At 39.9% G+C, this 14,824-nt stretch overlaps 1 protein-coding gene across 1 annotated transcript in view; it reads left to right on the top strand.

Annotated features, from left to right (window-relative positions):
- The window catches only part of EFCAB5 (EF-hand calcium binding domain 5), a 124,808-nt gene that overhangs the window by 48,620 nt on the left and 61,364 nt on the right, over nucleotides 1–14,824 (top strand).

Genomic DNA, 14,824 nt, shown 5'->3' with positions numbered 1-14,824 from the left:
TGCGTCTCCCTCCTGCCCTCCCTATCCCACCCCTCCAGGCGGTCACAAAGCACCGAGCTGATCTCCCTGTGCTATGGGGCTGCTTCCCACTAGCTATCTACCTTACGTTTGGTAGTGTATATATGTCCATGCCGCTCTTTCGCTTTGTCACAGCTTACCCTTCCCCCTCCCCATATCCTCAAGTCCATTCTCTAGTAGATCTGTGTCTTTATTCCTGTCTTACCCCTATGTTCTTCATGACATTTTTTTTCTTAAATTCCATATATATGTGTCAGCAGACAGTATTTGTCTTTCTCTTTCTGACTTACTTCACTCTGTATGACAGACTCTACGTCCATCCACCTCATTACAAATAGCTCAATTTCGTTTCTTTTTATGGCTGAGTAATATTCCATTGTATATATGTGCCACATCTTCTTTATCCATTCATCCAATGATGGACACTTAGGTTGTTTCCATCTCCGGGCTATTGTAAATAGGGCTGCTATGAACATTTTGGTACATGTCTCTTTTTGAATTATGGTTTTCTCAGGGTATATGCCCAGTAGTGGGATTGCTGGGTCATATGGTAGTTCTATTTGTAGTTTTTTAAGGAACCTCCATACCGTTCTCCATAGTGGCTGTACCAATTCACATTCCCACCAGCAGTGCAAGAGTGTTCCCTTTTCTCCACACCCTCTCCAGCATTTATTGTTTGTAGATTTTTTGATGATGGCCATTCTGACCGGTGTGAGATGATATCTCATTGTAGTTTTGATTTGCATTTCTCTAATAATTAGTGATGTTGAGCATCCTTTCATGTGTTTGTTGGCCATCTGTATATCTTCTTTGGAGAAATGTCTATTTAGGTCTTCTGCCCATTTTTGGATTGGGTTGTTTGTTTTTTTGATATTGAGCTGCATGAGCTGCTTGTATGTTTTGGAGATTAATCCTTTGTCAGTTGCTTCATTTGCAAATATTTTTTCCCATTCTGAGGGTTGTCTTTTGGTCTTGTTTATGGTTTCCTTTGCTGTGCAAAAGCTTTTAAGTTTCATTAGGTCCCATGTGTTTATTTTTGTCTTTATTTCCATTACTCTAGGAGGTGGGTCAAAAAGGATCTTGCTGTGATTTATGTCATAGAGTGTTCTGCCTATGTTTTCCTCTAAGAGTTTGATAGTGTCTGGCCTTACATTTAGGTCTTTAATCCATTTTGAGCTTATTTTTGTGTTTGGTGTTAGGGAGTGATCTAATCTCATACTTTTACATGTCCCTGTCCAGTTTTCCCAGCACCACTTATTGAAGAGACTGTCCTTTCTCCACTGTACATTCCTGCCTCCTTTATCAAAGATAAGGTGACCATATGTGCATGGGTTTATCTCTGGGCTTTCTATCCTGTTCCATTGATCTATCTTTCTGTTTTTGTGCTAGTACCACACTGTCTTGATTACTGTTGCTTTGTAGTATAGTCTGAAGTCAGGGAGCCTGATTCCTCCAGCTCCATTATTCGTTCTCAAGGTTGCTTTGGCTATTCGGAGTCTTTTGTGTTTCCATACAAATTGTGAAATTTTTTGTTCTAGTTCTGTGAAAAATGCCAGTGGTAGTTTGATAGGGATTGCATTGAATCTGTAGATTGCTTTGGGTAGTAGAGTCATTTTCACAATGTTGATTCTTCCAATTCAAGAACGTGGTACATCTCTCCATCTATTTGTATCATCTTTAATTTCTTTCGTCAGTGTCTTGTAATTTTCTTCATACAGGTCTTTTGTCTCCTTAGGTAGGTTTATTCCTAGATATTCTTTTTGTTGCAATAGTAAATGGGAGTGTTTCCTTGATTTCACTTTCAGATTTTTCATCATTAGTATATAGGAATGCCAGAGATTTCTGTGCATTAATTTTGTATCCTGCTACTTTACCAAATTCATTGATTAGCTCTAGTAGTTTTCTGGTAGCATCTTTAGGATTCTCTATGTATAGTATCATGTCATCTGAAAACAGTGACAGCTTTACTTCTTCTTTTCCGATTTGGATTCCTTTTATTTCCTTTTCTTCTCTGATTGCTGTGGCTAAAACTTCCAAAACTATGTTGAATAAGAGTGGTGAGAGTGGGCAACCTTGTCTTGTTCCTGATCTTAGTGGAAATGGTTTCAGTTTTTCACCATTGAGGACGATGCTGGCTGTGGGTTTGTCTTATATGGCCTTTATTATGTTGAGGAAAGTTCCCTCTATGCCTACTTTCTGCAGGGTTTTTATCATAAATGGGTGTTGAATTTTGTCGAAAGCTTTCTCGGCATCTATTGAGATTATCATATGGTTTTTCTCCTTCAATTTGTTAATATGGTGTATCATGTTGATTGATTTGCATATATTGAAGAATCCTTGCATTCCTGGAATAAACCCCACTTGATCATGGTGTATGATCCTTTTAATGTGCTGTTGGATTCTGTTTGCTAGTATTTTGTTGAGGATTTTTGCATCTATGTTCATCAGTGATATTGGCCTGTAGTTTTCTTTGTGACATCCTTGTCTGCTTTTGGTATCAAGGTGATGGTGGCCTCGTAGAATGAGTTTGGGAGTGTTCCTCCCTCTGCTATATTTTGGAAGAGTTTGAGAAGGATAGGTGTTAGCTCTTCTCTAAATGCTTGATAGAACTCACCTGTGAAGCCATCTGGTCCTGGGCTTTTGTTTGTTGGAAGATTTTTTATCACAGTTTCAATTTCAGTGCTTGTGATTGGTCTGTTCATATTTTCTATTTCTTCCTGATTCAGTCTTGGCAGGTTGTGCATTTCTAAGAATTTGTCCATTTCTTCCAGGTTGTCCATTTTATTGGCATAGAGTTGCTTGTAATAATCTCTCATGATCTTTTGTATTTCTGCAGTGTCAGTTGTTACTTCTCCTTTTTCATTTCTAATTCTATTGATTTGAGTCTTCTCCCTTTTTTTCTTGATGAGTCTGGCTAATGGGTTATCAATTTTGTTTATCTTCTCAAAGAACCAGCTTTTTTTTTTTTTTTTTTTTTTTTTTTTTTGCGGTATGCGGGCCCCTCACTGTTGTGGCCTCCCCCGTTGCGGAGCACAGGCTCCGGACGCGCAGGCTCCGGACGCGCAGGCTCAGCGGCCATGGCTCATGGGCCCAGCCGCTCCGCGGCATATGGGATCCTCCCAGACCGGGGCACGAACCCGTATCCCCTGCATCGGCAGGCGGACTCTCAACCACTTGCGCCACCAGGGAGGCCCCCAGCTTTTAGTTTTATTGATCTTTGCTATCGTTTCCTTCATTTCTTTTTCATTTATTTCCAATCTGATTTTTATGATTTCATTCCTTCTGCTAACTTTGGGATGTTTTTGTTCTTCTTTCTCTAATTGCTTTAGGTACAAGGTTAGGTTGTTTATTCGAGATGTTTCCTGTTTCTTTTTTTTTTTTTTTTTTTTTTTTTTTTGTGGTACGCGGGCCTCTCACTGTTGTGGCCTCTCCCGTTGCGGAGCACAGGCTCCGGACGCTCAGGCTCAGCGGCCATGGCTCACGGGCCTAGTTGCTCTGCGGCATGTGGGATCTTCCTGGACCGGGGCACAAACCCGTGTCCCCTGCATCGGCAGGCGGACTCTCAACCACTGCGCCACCAGGGAAGCCCTCCTGTTTCTTAAGGTAGGATTTTATTGCTATAAACTTCCCTCTTAGAACTGCTTTTGCTACATCCCATAGGTTTTGGGTCGTCGTGTCTCCATTGTCATTTGTTTCTAGGTACTTTTTAATTTCCTCTTTGATTTCTTCAGTGATCACTTCGTTATTAAGTAGTGTATTGTTTAGCCTCCATGTGTTTGTATTTTTTACAGCTCTTTTCCTGTAATTGATACCTAGTCTCATAGCATTGTGGTCGGAAAAGATACTTGATACAATTTCAATTTTCTTAAATTTACCAAGGCTTGATTTGTGACCCAAGATATGATCTGTCCTGGAGAATGTTCCATGAGCACTTGAGAAAAATGTGTATTCTGTTGTTTTTGGATGGAATGTCCTATAAATATCAATTAAGTCCATCTTGTTTAATGTATCATTTAAAGCTTGTGTTTCCTTATTTATTTTCATTTTGGATGATCTGTCCATTGGTGAAAGTGGGGTGTTTAAGTCCCCTACTATGATTGTGTTACTGTCGATTTCTCCTTTTATGGCTGTTAGTATTTGCCTTATGTATTGAGGAGCTCCTATGTTGGGTGCATAAATATTTACAATTGTTATATCTTCTTCTTGGATTGATCCCTTGATCATTATGTTGTGTCCTTCTTTGTCTCTTGTAATAGTCTTTATTTTAAAGTCTATTTTGTCTGATATGAGAATTGCTACCCCAGCTTTCTTTTGGTTTCCATTTGCATGGAATATCTTTTTCCATCTCCTTACTTTCAGTCTGTATGTGTCTCTAGGTCTGAAGTGGGTCTCTTGTAGACAGCATATATACGGGTCTTGTTTTTGTATCCATTCAGCCAATCTGTGTCTTTTGGTGGGAGCATTTAGTCCATTTACATTTAAGGTAGTTATCGATATGTATGTTCCTGTTCCCATTTTCTTAATTGTTTTGGGTTCGTTATTGTAGTTCTTTTCCTTTGTTGTGTTTCTTGCCTAGAGAAGTTCCTTTAGCATTTGTAAAGCTGGTTTGGTGGTGCTGAACTCTCTCAGGTTTTGCTTGTCTGTAAACGTTTTAATTTCTCCATCAAATCTGAATGAGATCCTTGCTGGGTAGAGTAATCTTGGTTGCAGGTTTTTCTCCTTCATCACTTTAATTATGTCCTGCCACTCCCTTCTGGCTTGTAGAGTTTCTGCTGAGAGATCAGCTGTTATCCTGATGGGGATTCCCTTGTGTGTTATTTGTTGTTTTTCCCTTGCTGCTTTTAATATGATTTCTTTGTGTTTAATTTTTGACAGTTTGATTAATATGTGTCTTGGTGTATTTCTCCTTGGATTTATTCTGTATGGGACTCTGTGCCTCTTGGACTTGATTAACTATTTCCTTTCCCATATTAGGGAAGTTTTCAACTATAATCTCTTCAAATATTTTCTCAGTCCCTTTCTTTTTCTCTTCTTCTTCTGGAACCCCTATAATTCGAATGTTGGTGCGTTTAATGTTGTCCCAGAGGTCTCTGAGACTGTCCTCTGTTCTTTTCATTCTTTTTTCTTTATTTTGCTCTGCATCAGTTATTTCCACTATTTTATCTTCCACCTCACTTATCCGTTCTTCTGCCTCAGTTATTCTGCTATTGATCCCATCTAGAGTACTTTTCATTTCATTTATTGTGTTTTTAATCGATGCTTGATTCATCTTTAGTTCTTCTAGGTCCTTGTTAACTGTTTCTTGCATTTTATCTATTCTATTTCCAAGATTTTGGATCTTGGAAATAGAATCTTGGATCATCTTTACTATCATTATTCTGAATTTTTTTTTCAGGTAGACTGCCTATTACCTCTTCATTTGTTAGGCCTGGTGGTTTTTTATCTTGCTCCTTCTCCTGCTGTGTGTTTTTCTGTCTTCTCATTGTGCTTATGTTACTGTGTTTGGGGTCTCCTTTTTGCAGGCTGCAGGTTTGTAGTTCCCGTTGTTTTTGGTGTCTGTCCCTAGTGGCTAAGGTTGGTTTAGTGGGTTGTGTAGGCTTCCTGGTGGAGGGGACTAGTGCCTGTGTTCTGGTGGATGAGGCTGGATCTTGTCTTTCTGGTGGGCAGGTCCACGTCTGGTGGTGTGTTTTGGGGTGTCTGCGGACATTTTATGATTTTAGGCAGCCTCTCTGCTAATAGGTGGCGTTGTGTTCCTGTCTTGCTAGTTGTTTGGCATAGGGTGTCCAGCACTGTAGCTTGCTGGTCGTTGAGTGAAGCTGGGTGCTGGAGTTGAGATGGAGATCTCTGGAAGATTTTTGCCGTTTGATATTATGTGGAGCTGGGAGGTCTCTTGTGGACCAGTGTCCTGAAGTTGGCTCTCCCACCTCAGAGGCACAGCACTGACTCCTGGCTCCTCAATTTGGGATGATTTGTTGTCTATTCATGTATTCCACAGATGCAGGGTACATCAAGTTGATTGTGGAGCTTTAATCCGCTGCTTCTGAGGCTGCTGGGAGAGATTTCCCTTTCTCTTCTTTGTTCCCACAGCTCCCGGGTCTCAGCTTTGGATTTGGCCCCGCCTCTGCGTGTAGGTCGCCGGAGGGCGTCTGTTCTTCGCTCAGACAGGACAGGGTTAAAGGAGCAGCCGCTTCAGGGACTCTGGCTCACTCAGGCCGGGGGGGAGGGAGGGGCACGCAGTGCCGGGCGAACCTGCAGCCCGAGGCACGCCGTGCATTCTCCCAGGGAAGCCGTCTCTGGATCCCGGGACCCTGGCAGTGACGGGCTGTACAGGCTCCCGGAAGGGCGGCGTGGACAGTGACCTGCGCTCGCACACAGGCCTCTTGGCGGCGGCAGCAGCAGCCCCAGCGTCCCACGCCCGTCTCTGGGCTCCGCGCTTTCAGCCGCGGCTTGCGCCAGTATGTGAGGCTCCTTTAAGCAGCGCTCTTAATCCCCTCTCCTCGCGCGCCAGGAAACCAAGAGGAAAGAAATAGTCTCTTGCCTCTTCGGCAGCTCCAGAGTTTTCCCGGACTCCCTCCCGGCTAGCTGTGGCGCATTAGCCCCCTTCAGGCTGAGTTCTCGCCGCCAGCCCCAGTCCTCTCCCTGCGCTCTGACCGAAGCCCGAGGCTCAGCTTCCAGCACCGCCCGCCCGGGCAGGCGAGCAGACAAGCCTCTCGGGCTGGTGAGTGCCGGTCGGCACCGATCCTCTGTGCGGGAATCTCTCCGCTTTGCCTTTCCCAGGTACGTGGGGAGTTTCTTGCCTTTTGGGAGGTCTGAGGTCTTCTGCCAGCGTTCAGTAGGGGTTCTGTAGGAGTTGTTCCACGTGTAGCTATATTTCTGGTGTATCTGTGGGGAGGAAGGTGATCTCCGCGTCTTACTCTTCCGCCATCTTCCCCGGAAGTCTAGGTTACATCTTATAATCAAAGGCATGTTGCAACTTCTTTCAGTCAGTGGTACTCATGATGTGTGTGAAAAACTTCCACTGACACCTTCGCGTAGGGCCAAGAAAAACCAGCTTCTTACATTCAGTGAAATCTGGTTCTACAAATAATAATGAGACTTCAAACTTACAAAGCATTTCCTATGGGCCAGGTGCTGTCCAAAGCTATCCATATATTAACTCAGGTAAGCTCAGCAATCCTTATTCCTACTTTTATAGATGAAGACACTAAGGTACAGAAAAGGTAAGTAACTTGTACAAGGTCTCAAAATTAGTGGAGCTAGGGAAATTTGTATTCAGGCAGTTTGGCTTAGAAGTCTACCTAAATATCCTCATGTGTTCCTATCTTTTTTCTTGTTATGTCTCCCAAGTTTAGTTATTTTATAATTTTTATTTTATCCAGATTTATATCATTTACTTTCTCTTCTGTAACTATAGTTCCCATAACTGATTAATCTTAGTCTAATATTTAACTGGATTTGAGGTTCACTTCCTGTTCTTTTACAGTGGCTTTGCTATTCCTGAGTTACTTATTTTGATTCATCTCTTAATTAACTAAACTTATTGTAAAGTTTTTTCAGGAAGGTCTCAAGGGTGCTATATTTTCTGACTTCTTTTCTGTTGAAAATGCCTGCATATTGCCTCTAAAGCTATATGTTGGATGGGTATACTGTATTTGGGTCACATTTTCTTTTCACCTCAAAACATTATGGACATTGCTCAATTATTTTCTGGTATTGAATGTTGTGAACTCTGTCAGTTTTACTTTTCTCCCTTCATTCGTTTTAATTAATTCAACAAATATGTACATGTACCTAATACATATATACATACACACATATCATATATGAATACATATATGTATATATCCATATATGATATTTATCTATTTGTGTGCATATGTATATATGTAAGTAAATCCATACAATTAAAGGAGAAAGCGGGTAAGGGTGATATATATACATACTTAATACAAACTCATTAGCATTCTACATAATAACTTTGTAGATCTATATATCTATATATATATGTATGTGGGTATATATATGTGTATATAAATAAATTTTTGTTTTAATGAGTGGTTTGGGCTATTAATAATTTTTTTTCTGACATTTCCCAACTTCTCTTCCTGAAATGCAAACAGCATATCTTCAGGTACTTTCATTAGAGCGAAGAGCTGTTATGTCAACAGAAACCAAGAAAGTATTTCTTGTATAGAAATATTTATTGAAAATGTTTAATGATCTGATCAATAAATCATTGAGACATGACATCTGACATAGGAAGTAGTGTTGAGAACACTTGCATTTTTTTAAATTTATTTTTTATGAGGTAACATTGGTTTATAAGGTTCACGTGTACAACACAGATGGAATACTTGCTTTTAAAGAGATGTGCTGTAAGGTTATTTTGTCAGCACTCCCCGAAGCTGGAAGAAAATAAAATTATAAATGTTGGGTTTAAAGTCAAGCTATTACACACAGGTGCCACCCAGTGGACATACAATGCCATGCAGTTGCCCTCTAATTGTTTTAATGAGAAGTGTAATTAGCGTTCAGGTTGGAGCATGTTTGGAGAAAGTGCAGTCACTGAGTAATAATCAATATAGAGAAAAAGACAAATGGAGAGATTGAATGGTCACAGATACTTCCACATGCACATCATTTTCCTAGCATGTCTGTTTTTTGGTGGTTAAATGAATAGATGATGATCTTTTTGTTGACTTTTACCTCTCTTTTCATGTGTTTTATTCCATTAAATGAAGATCTAGAGTAACTATTTTAGAATATTTACTTCTAGCCTCTTAGTTATTAAGTATATACTGACTGTTTATTCTCTGTGCTAGGAAAGATGTCAAAATTAGAGTTGTACTTCTTACCCTTAAGGACCAAATAATGCATTACTGCATTATTTTTGTATGGGAGTGTGCCTATGGCTACGTGCAGGCATTTATGTCCGTGTGTGTGTGTGTGTAGATGAATGCATACATACACTGGATAAAACCAGAGTAGGATACAGGGAATGGAAGGATCAAAATATAAGCGAATTAAGGACAGACACCACAAAAAGACAATTGGAAAGCAATGAACAGGTGTAAAACATTATGAATTATATTATTATATTGCTGAGGGATGCATAGAAAAGAAAAATGAGACTTCAGTGGACCAGGTTTGATGTAGGAAACTCATCTGGTGTTCATGAGTTTTAAATTTCTTCCACTTGCCATGTATCTCCACCTTGTATCTCCTTACTTTATGTTTAATGTTCTTAAACATTAAGAACAATGCATTAAACATTTATATATTGACAGGAACAATTTTAAATGTAAAATGTGCTACTTTATTTGAGATTGTTTTGTTTGGATTATAAGCTAAATATTTAGACACAAGAAATATGTTTTGGAAGAGTGTCAGGCTTGTTTTAAATTCTCAGAACACTCTGGTTCCCAAAAGACAACTCCTTCTAGGAGACAAAACTTACCATTTGTATCATTTTAATGCTGGGGCTGAGTTGTTCAAGTAGATATTGTGTTCTCTATACAAGTTTGAAAAGGAACAGAAGTCTTAACCTTTAGATTTCAGTGGGCTCCCATTAGCAAAACTAATTGCATTGCCTTGTGTTCAGGCTAGGAGTAAGCAGGTGCTGATAGGCAGCTCCTTCCTGAAGTTCCCAGATGTCAATCTTACAGATCTACCCTTTCATTTCCCTATCTGAGTGGTTAATTTGTTTATCAACAGAAGAAAACCATTTCAAGTACATTTGCTTTATCTGAACATCACTAATGTGTTTATAGAAAATGTAATTAACTTTTTAGGTAGGAGGGTTCTTTTAATTCCCTGGACTTTTTGAACTCCATGAATTCCCTTTGTTTTGGTAAAGAATTTCCTAATAATCTGTTTCAAGAGAAGTCTGAGAGATAAGTATGTCTAAATTTTTCTTGGTACATTTTAAGGCAAAGATTACCTTGAGTTGTCAAAAAGTGCCCATAATTTTTTTTGATAATAGTCCCACAAATGGCTGTATGCCCCTCTCCAAAAAAAGTTTCTGTAGGTTGATTGGTTGTTTGGAACTTGAAACCCATTTTCCAAATAGAATATTTTATATAGTGGCCGGGGTCCTTGTTTTCAAAGTTCCTGAAATGGAGTTCTTAATAATCATTAAGTAACTATTTATGTGGGGGAAAGTGCTACCTGAAGAAGAGGGCATCACCATGCACTACCAGGGAAAGGAACTTCCTTATTTCTAATCCATTGATGATGACTATATACAAGACCTTTAGTATGACAAGGTTCATGGAGTAAAGGGTAAGGATGGCCTAGGGTAGAAGAGGGCCTCCGAAGACCCCACAGTGAGGAGCTGAAGGAGGCTGTCCTCTTATCAATGCAGATCATCCTTTCCCACCTCTGGGGGTCCAGAGATTGACACACTTCTATTTCTACTGATAGTAGCAATCGGCCCTTGACTGATGGATGTTCTTTCCCTGATGCAGTTTCACAGTTAGTCCCGTAAACCAGGGGTCCCCAACCCCCAGGCCACACAGCAGGAGGTGAGCGGCCGGCGAGCCAGCGAAGCTTCATCTGCCGCTCCACATTGCTTGTATTACCGCCTGAACCAACCTCCCCCCAACCCCCCGCCATGGAAAAATTGTCTTCCACAAAACCGGTCCCTGGTGCCAGAAAGGTTGGGGACTGCTGAAACTGTTGCCTCAAAGTAATACAAAGTATAGATTTCTCAGACAAGAGTGAATCCTTTTAAAGAACTATTCTCTAGGGGTATGTGGCCTGCTTATCAGTTCTGCTCCCTCTAGGCACCAGAATCTTGACTCAGATTGTCATTTGTGTTCACCATTCCCAGTTATTTGTAACAAACGTTTAGGTGTTCTTTATCTTGTAATTATCTAAATACAACAGAAGGATCAAGAATGGGTGAATGCATACCACAGAATAATAACTCTACATAGTTTGCTTTATGTTTGTCCCAGTGGATTGGAGATGAAGAGATGCCACAGACACAACGGCTGCAAAGTTTCGTTTACAGATACTTACAGAGAAAGTTTGTTATATAAAGCAGGATACAACACAGCATGCTTCCAGAGGATCCCTAGAATTCCCCACAGGGATTAGACTATTGGCATGAATCAGAGTAGAGGGTTTCAAACCATCCTGGTTTGCCTGGGACTGAGGGGTTTCTCAGTATATGGGACTTTCAGTGCTTAACCAGGAAAGTTCCAGGCAAAGTGAGGCAGTTGGTCACCCTAATTGAGGAGTTTACTTTGCTTTTCTTTGTCCTTATCTCCCACCTGATCATTGTGGAAACTCTGGCCACGTATCTACCTGCTCACCAAGGACAAGTGAAAACAACCCAACACCTTCCTGTTTACTGTGGAACTGGCTAAGGTTGAGGGTCAGTTTCCCAGCAGCATCCTTCAGTAGACGTAGGCTTCAAGCAGTCTGAGGTCTACACCTGAATTATAAAATGGGCTTAAGAATAATTATATACAAAACTGCAATTTACTATACAGTGGGATTCAGATGTTAAGTTTTGATTCTGCCACACTGAGGAACCAGTGTATCTCTTGGCCAGGTGTAAATAAGGGCCAGGCCTCTGCCTAGACTCTCTTTTTTGGGATTCTTTGTTCTTGCTCCAAAGTGGTCTGCTTTGAGATGGTCACTTCCTTATGCTCAGTTGTTTTATATCAGTCAGACAGTCTGAGGCCTTCAAACTGACACAGCTCAAAGTTTAAACTTTAAATAGAGAGGCTTCATCAGCTGTACCCAAAGATTGTACTTTAATGTATTCTACTAAGTCCAGGCTGTGCATTTTCCTCGAGATGGTATGCATCTGAGTGGCTTTCTATTCTCTCTAGTTCCACTGTATTTTGTAATTTTTGTTTGTTTTGTTTTGCTCATTTTGTTTTCCATGTGCTTTGAGCTATGGCAGAGAAGGACAGAAGATGGAAGAATGATGGCTTTGGGAGAGGTAGAGGCAGCAATATGTTGTGAAACTACCTGAGGAAACCTTAGGAGGAAACAAGGGAATTTTAAGCCAGGGAAATGGGAGAGCCTATGGTAAACTATCCTCCAAGTTGGTGTGTGTCTTGCCAGGTGGTCTTCAACTGTAAGAAACACACAAATCAAGGAACTGTCTGATCAGCAATTCCTTATTGTTTGTATTAGTTTGCTAAGGCTGCCATAACAAAGTACCATAGACTGGGTGACTTAAACATCAGAAATTTAACTTCTCAGTTCTGGAAGCTAGAAGTCCAAGACAAGAAATTGGCAGGGTTGGTTTCTTCTGAGAGTCTCTCTCTCCTTGGCTTGTAGATGGCCATCTTCTCCTTGTACCTTCACGCGATCTTCCCCTCTGTACATGTACAAATTTCCTCTTTTTAAAAAAAATGTTTTTTGGCTGCACCATGCTGCATGCAGGATCTTAGTTCCCCGACCAGGGATTGAAACTGTGCCCCCTGCAGTGGAAGCATGGAGTCTTAAACAGTGGACTCCCCACCAGGGAAGTCCCAAAATTTCCTCTTTTTTTAAGGGTACTAGTCAGATGAGGGCCCACCCTAGTCACCTCATTTTAATTTAATTACCTCTTTAAAGACCCTATCTCAACATACAGTCACATTCTGAGGAACTGGGGGTTAGGCCTTCAACATATGAATTTTGGGGGCACACCACTCAACCCATAACATTGCCTAAGCCACCTTTTACCAGTATGGGTTAGACTGTGTGTTTCAGTCTGTCACTTTTAGTATTATTGGATATTAAATGAGGCCTTTGTTCAATTCATTTGTTAAGCGAAGTTTTTAAAGATCAGAACATTTTTCTGCTTTGTTGAATATATAATTAGCATTAATTGTTTTTAAAAGTTCCCTGTCTGAGACTGGAAAGCTAATTTTCTGCCCAAATGCTATATGAACATATCACTTCTTCAATGATAGATAGCAAATATAATATGTGTATTTCAATATTCTATAGTTCTTGCTTGCAGACATTTCTGAAAACGTTATTTACTACCAAGGCTTCCAAACACAATTTGGAAGTTAATACCTAACATAGATAGTTTTCAAACATAGTTTTCTTCCTACTGCTCTCAGATCACCCACTTCATCAATCTTCCAGTATGTCTATAATTAAATAAGTGTGAATCCCAAGGCTGTAGAGTCTTAACAGTAGCTACCAACCTGTTAAGTGTGACATTTACTGCATTCTCAACATTTTGATTTTCCTGTCAGAAAGGAAAATCCTAGAATTCATTACGTTGGGATCCAGCACACACAGACAACTTGATTAAGTACAGTTCTAATGTTTAACAGCTCACAAAGTGATTAAACTGAAGGCTATTAGAAGCTAATCATATTCTTAAATTCATCTAAGCAATTATTTCAGGACTTATGGATATTAATTGACTCATTCCTTGGGAGGGATGTGAAAACACAAAAGCTACCATATGTTTTCATTTTTTCTGTTTTTACAAGAGATACTGGCAAACTGCTATAATTGTTCTATTTGGAATTCGATTTGTAGTTCAGTTGGCATCTGGTTGTCTTTCATGTCATGTAGCCCATGCCTATGGAACATGCTCACTCAGAAAAGCTAGAATGTTAAAGTGTCTCTTGGAGAAACAATTAAACTAAGTCTTGATTTAATAACATTCCCACAGCCAGAAAATTCATATGGCTTTGAGGTCAATTCCCAAAAGCTTAATACAAAACAAGATGAATCTTTTCATGAATCAGTAATTTTTATTTCAGCATTAGAGCACTGAGCCACAATATTGCCAGAAAATGTCAATTATTCGGTAATTCTACCTTATCAGTAATTTAGAGAAGTACCTACTATTCAAGCAAAAAGTCATTAAGGATTGAACAATAGGATCTTAGAATACTGGTATAATTAGGACCAGTTGCCTCAGACCATCTAATTCAAACTTAAGTGAGTTTGAGCATAAGAATCACCCAGAGGGCTTCTAAAAACAGACTCTAGGTCTCCAGAGTTTCTGATTCAGTAGGTTTGGAGTAGGGTCCCCAAATTTGCATTTCTAACAAGCTCTCAAGGGCCCACACTTTGAGAACCACTGATCTCATTGAGTTTTTCCGTCTAAAATACATATGTCAGCTGAGAGGACTTTTATTTTATAAAGAAAACCTTCTTGATCAATTTCTTACCTAGCTCAAAAGGAGAAAGAGCAATGGCTGCAGAGAACTTATTGCATGAAATACCTATACTCTGTACATATACAGGGTCCTCTCCATGACCCAGTGAGATAGCGACTGTGGTAGCTATTACAGAACAAATTAAGGAACTGGGAAGTCCAGCGACTCATCCAATGTTACTCAACCAGTAAATATGGGAACTGGGATTATTTGACCTGAGACAAAATGTGAGGTCTTAACCGGTATACTATTCTGCTTCCCAAGTAACAGAAAAGAACTTAATTGTGCTCATTAATCCATCAAGAATAATGACAATTAGGTGGTTTAGGCAGTTAAGGAAATGAAATATTTAGAAAAGCTCCTTTGCTCTGCTTAAATTTTCCTCTTTTGATCTCTAAACCAGTTGAATGATGGTTTATGACTCATTAGCATGGATTCAAGCCTAATATATCTCTTACATAATACATCCTAAATTTGCCTACATGATATTAATGAGGAAGTGAAATATCGACTAAACCTTCATTTCAAAGATTATGTCAACGAAATATGCCAACAAAATGTTCCATTTCAAACAAACTGTATTAGTTGTTATTCTTTAATTGTAAGAAACAGGAACCAACCTGAGCTAACGTAGCTGAAAATGCAATGTGCAGAAACCAAGGGCAGGAATT

This window comes from Mesoplodon densirostris, chromosome 18 (assembly GCF_025265405.1).
Source record: "Mesoplodon densirostris isolate mMesDen1 chromosome 18, mMesDen1 primary haplotype, whole genome shotgun sequence".
Taxonomy (NCBI): Eukaryota; Metazoa; Chordata; class Mammalia; order Artiodactyla; family Ziphiidae; genus Mesoplodon; species Mesoplodon densirostris.
This window is presented reverse-complemented; position numbering and strand designations above follow the sequence as displayed.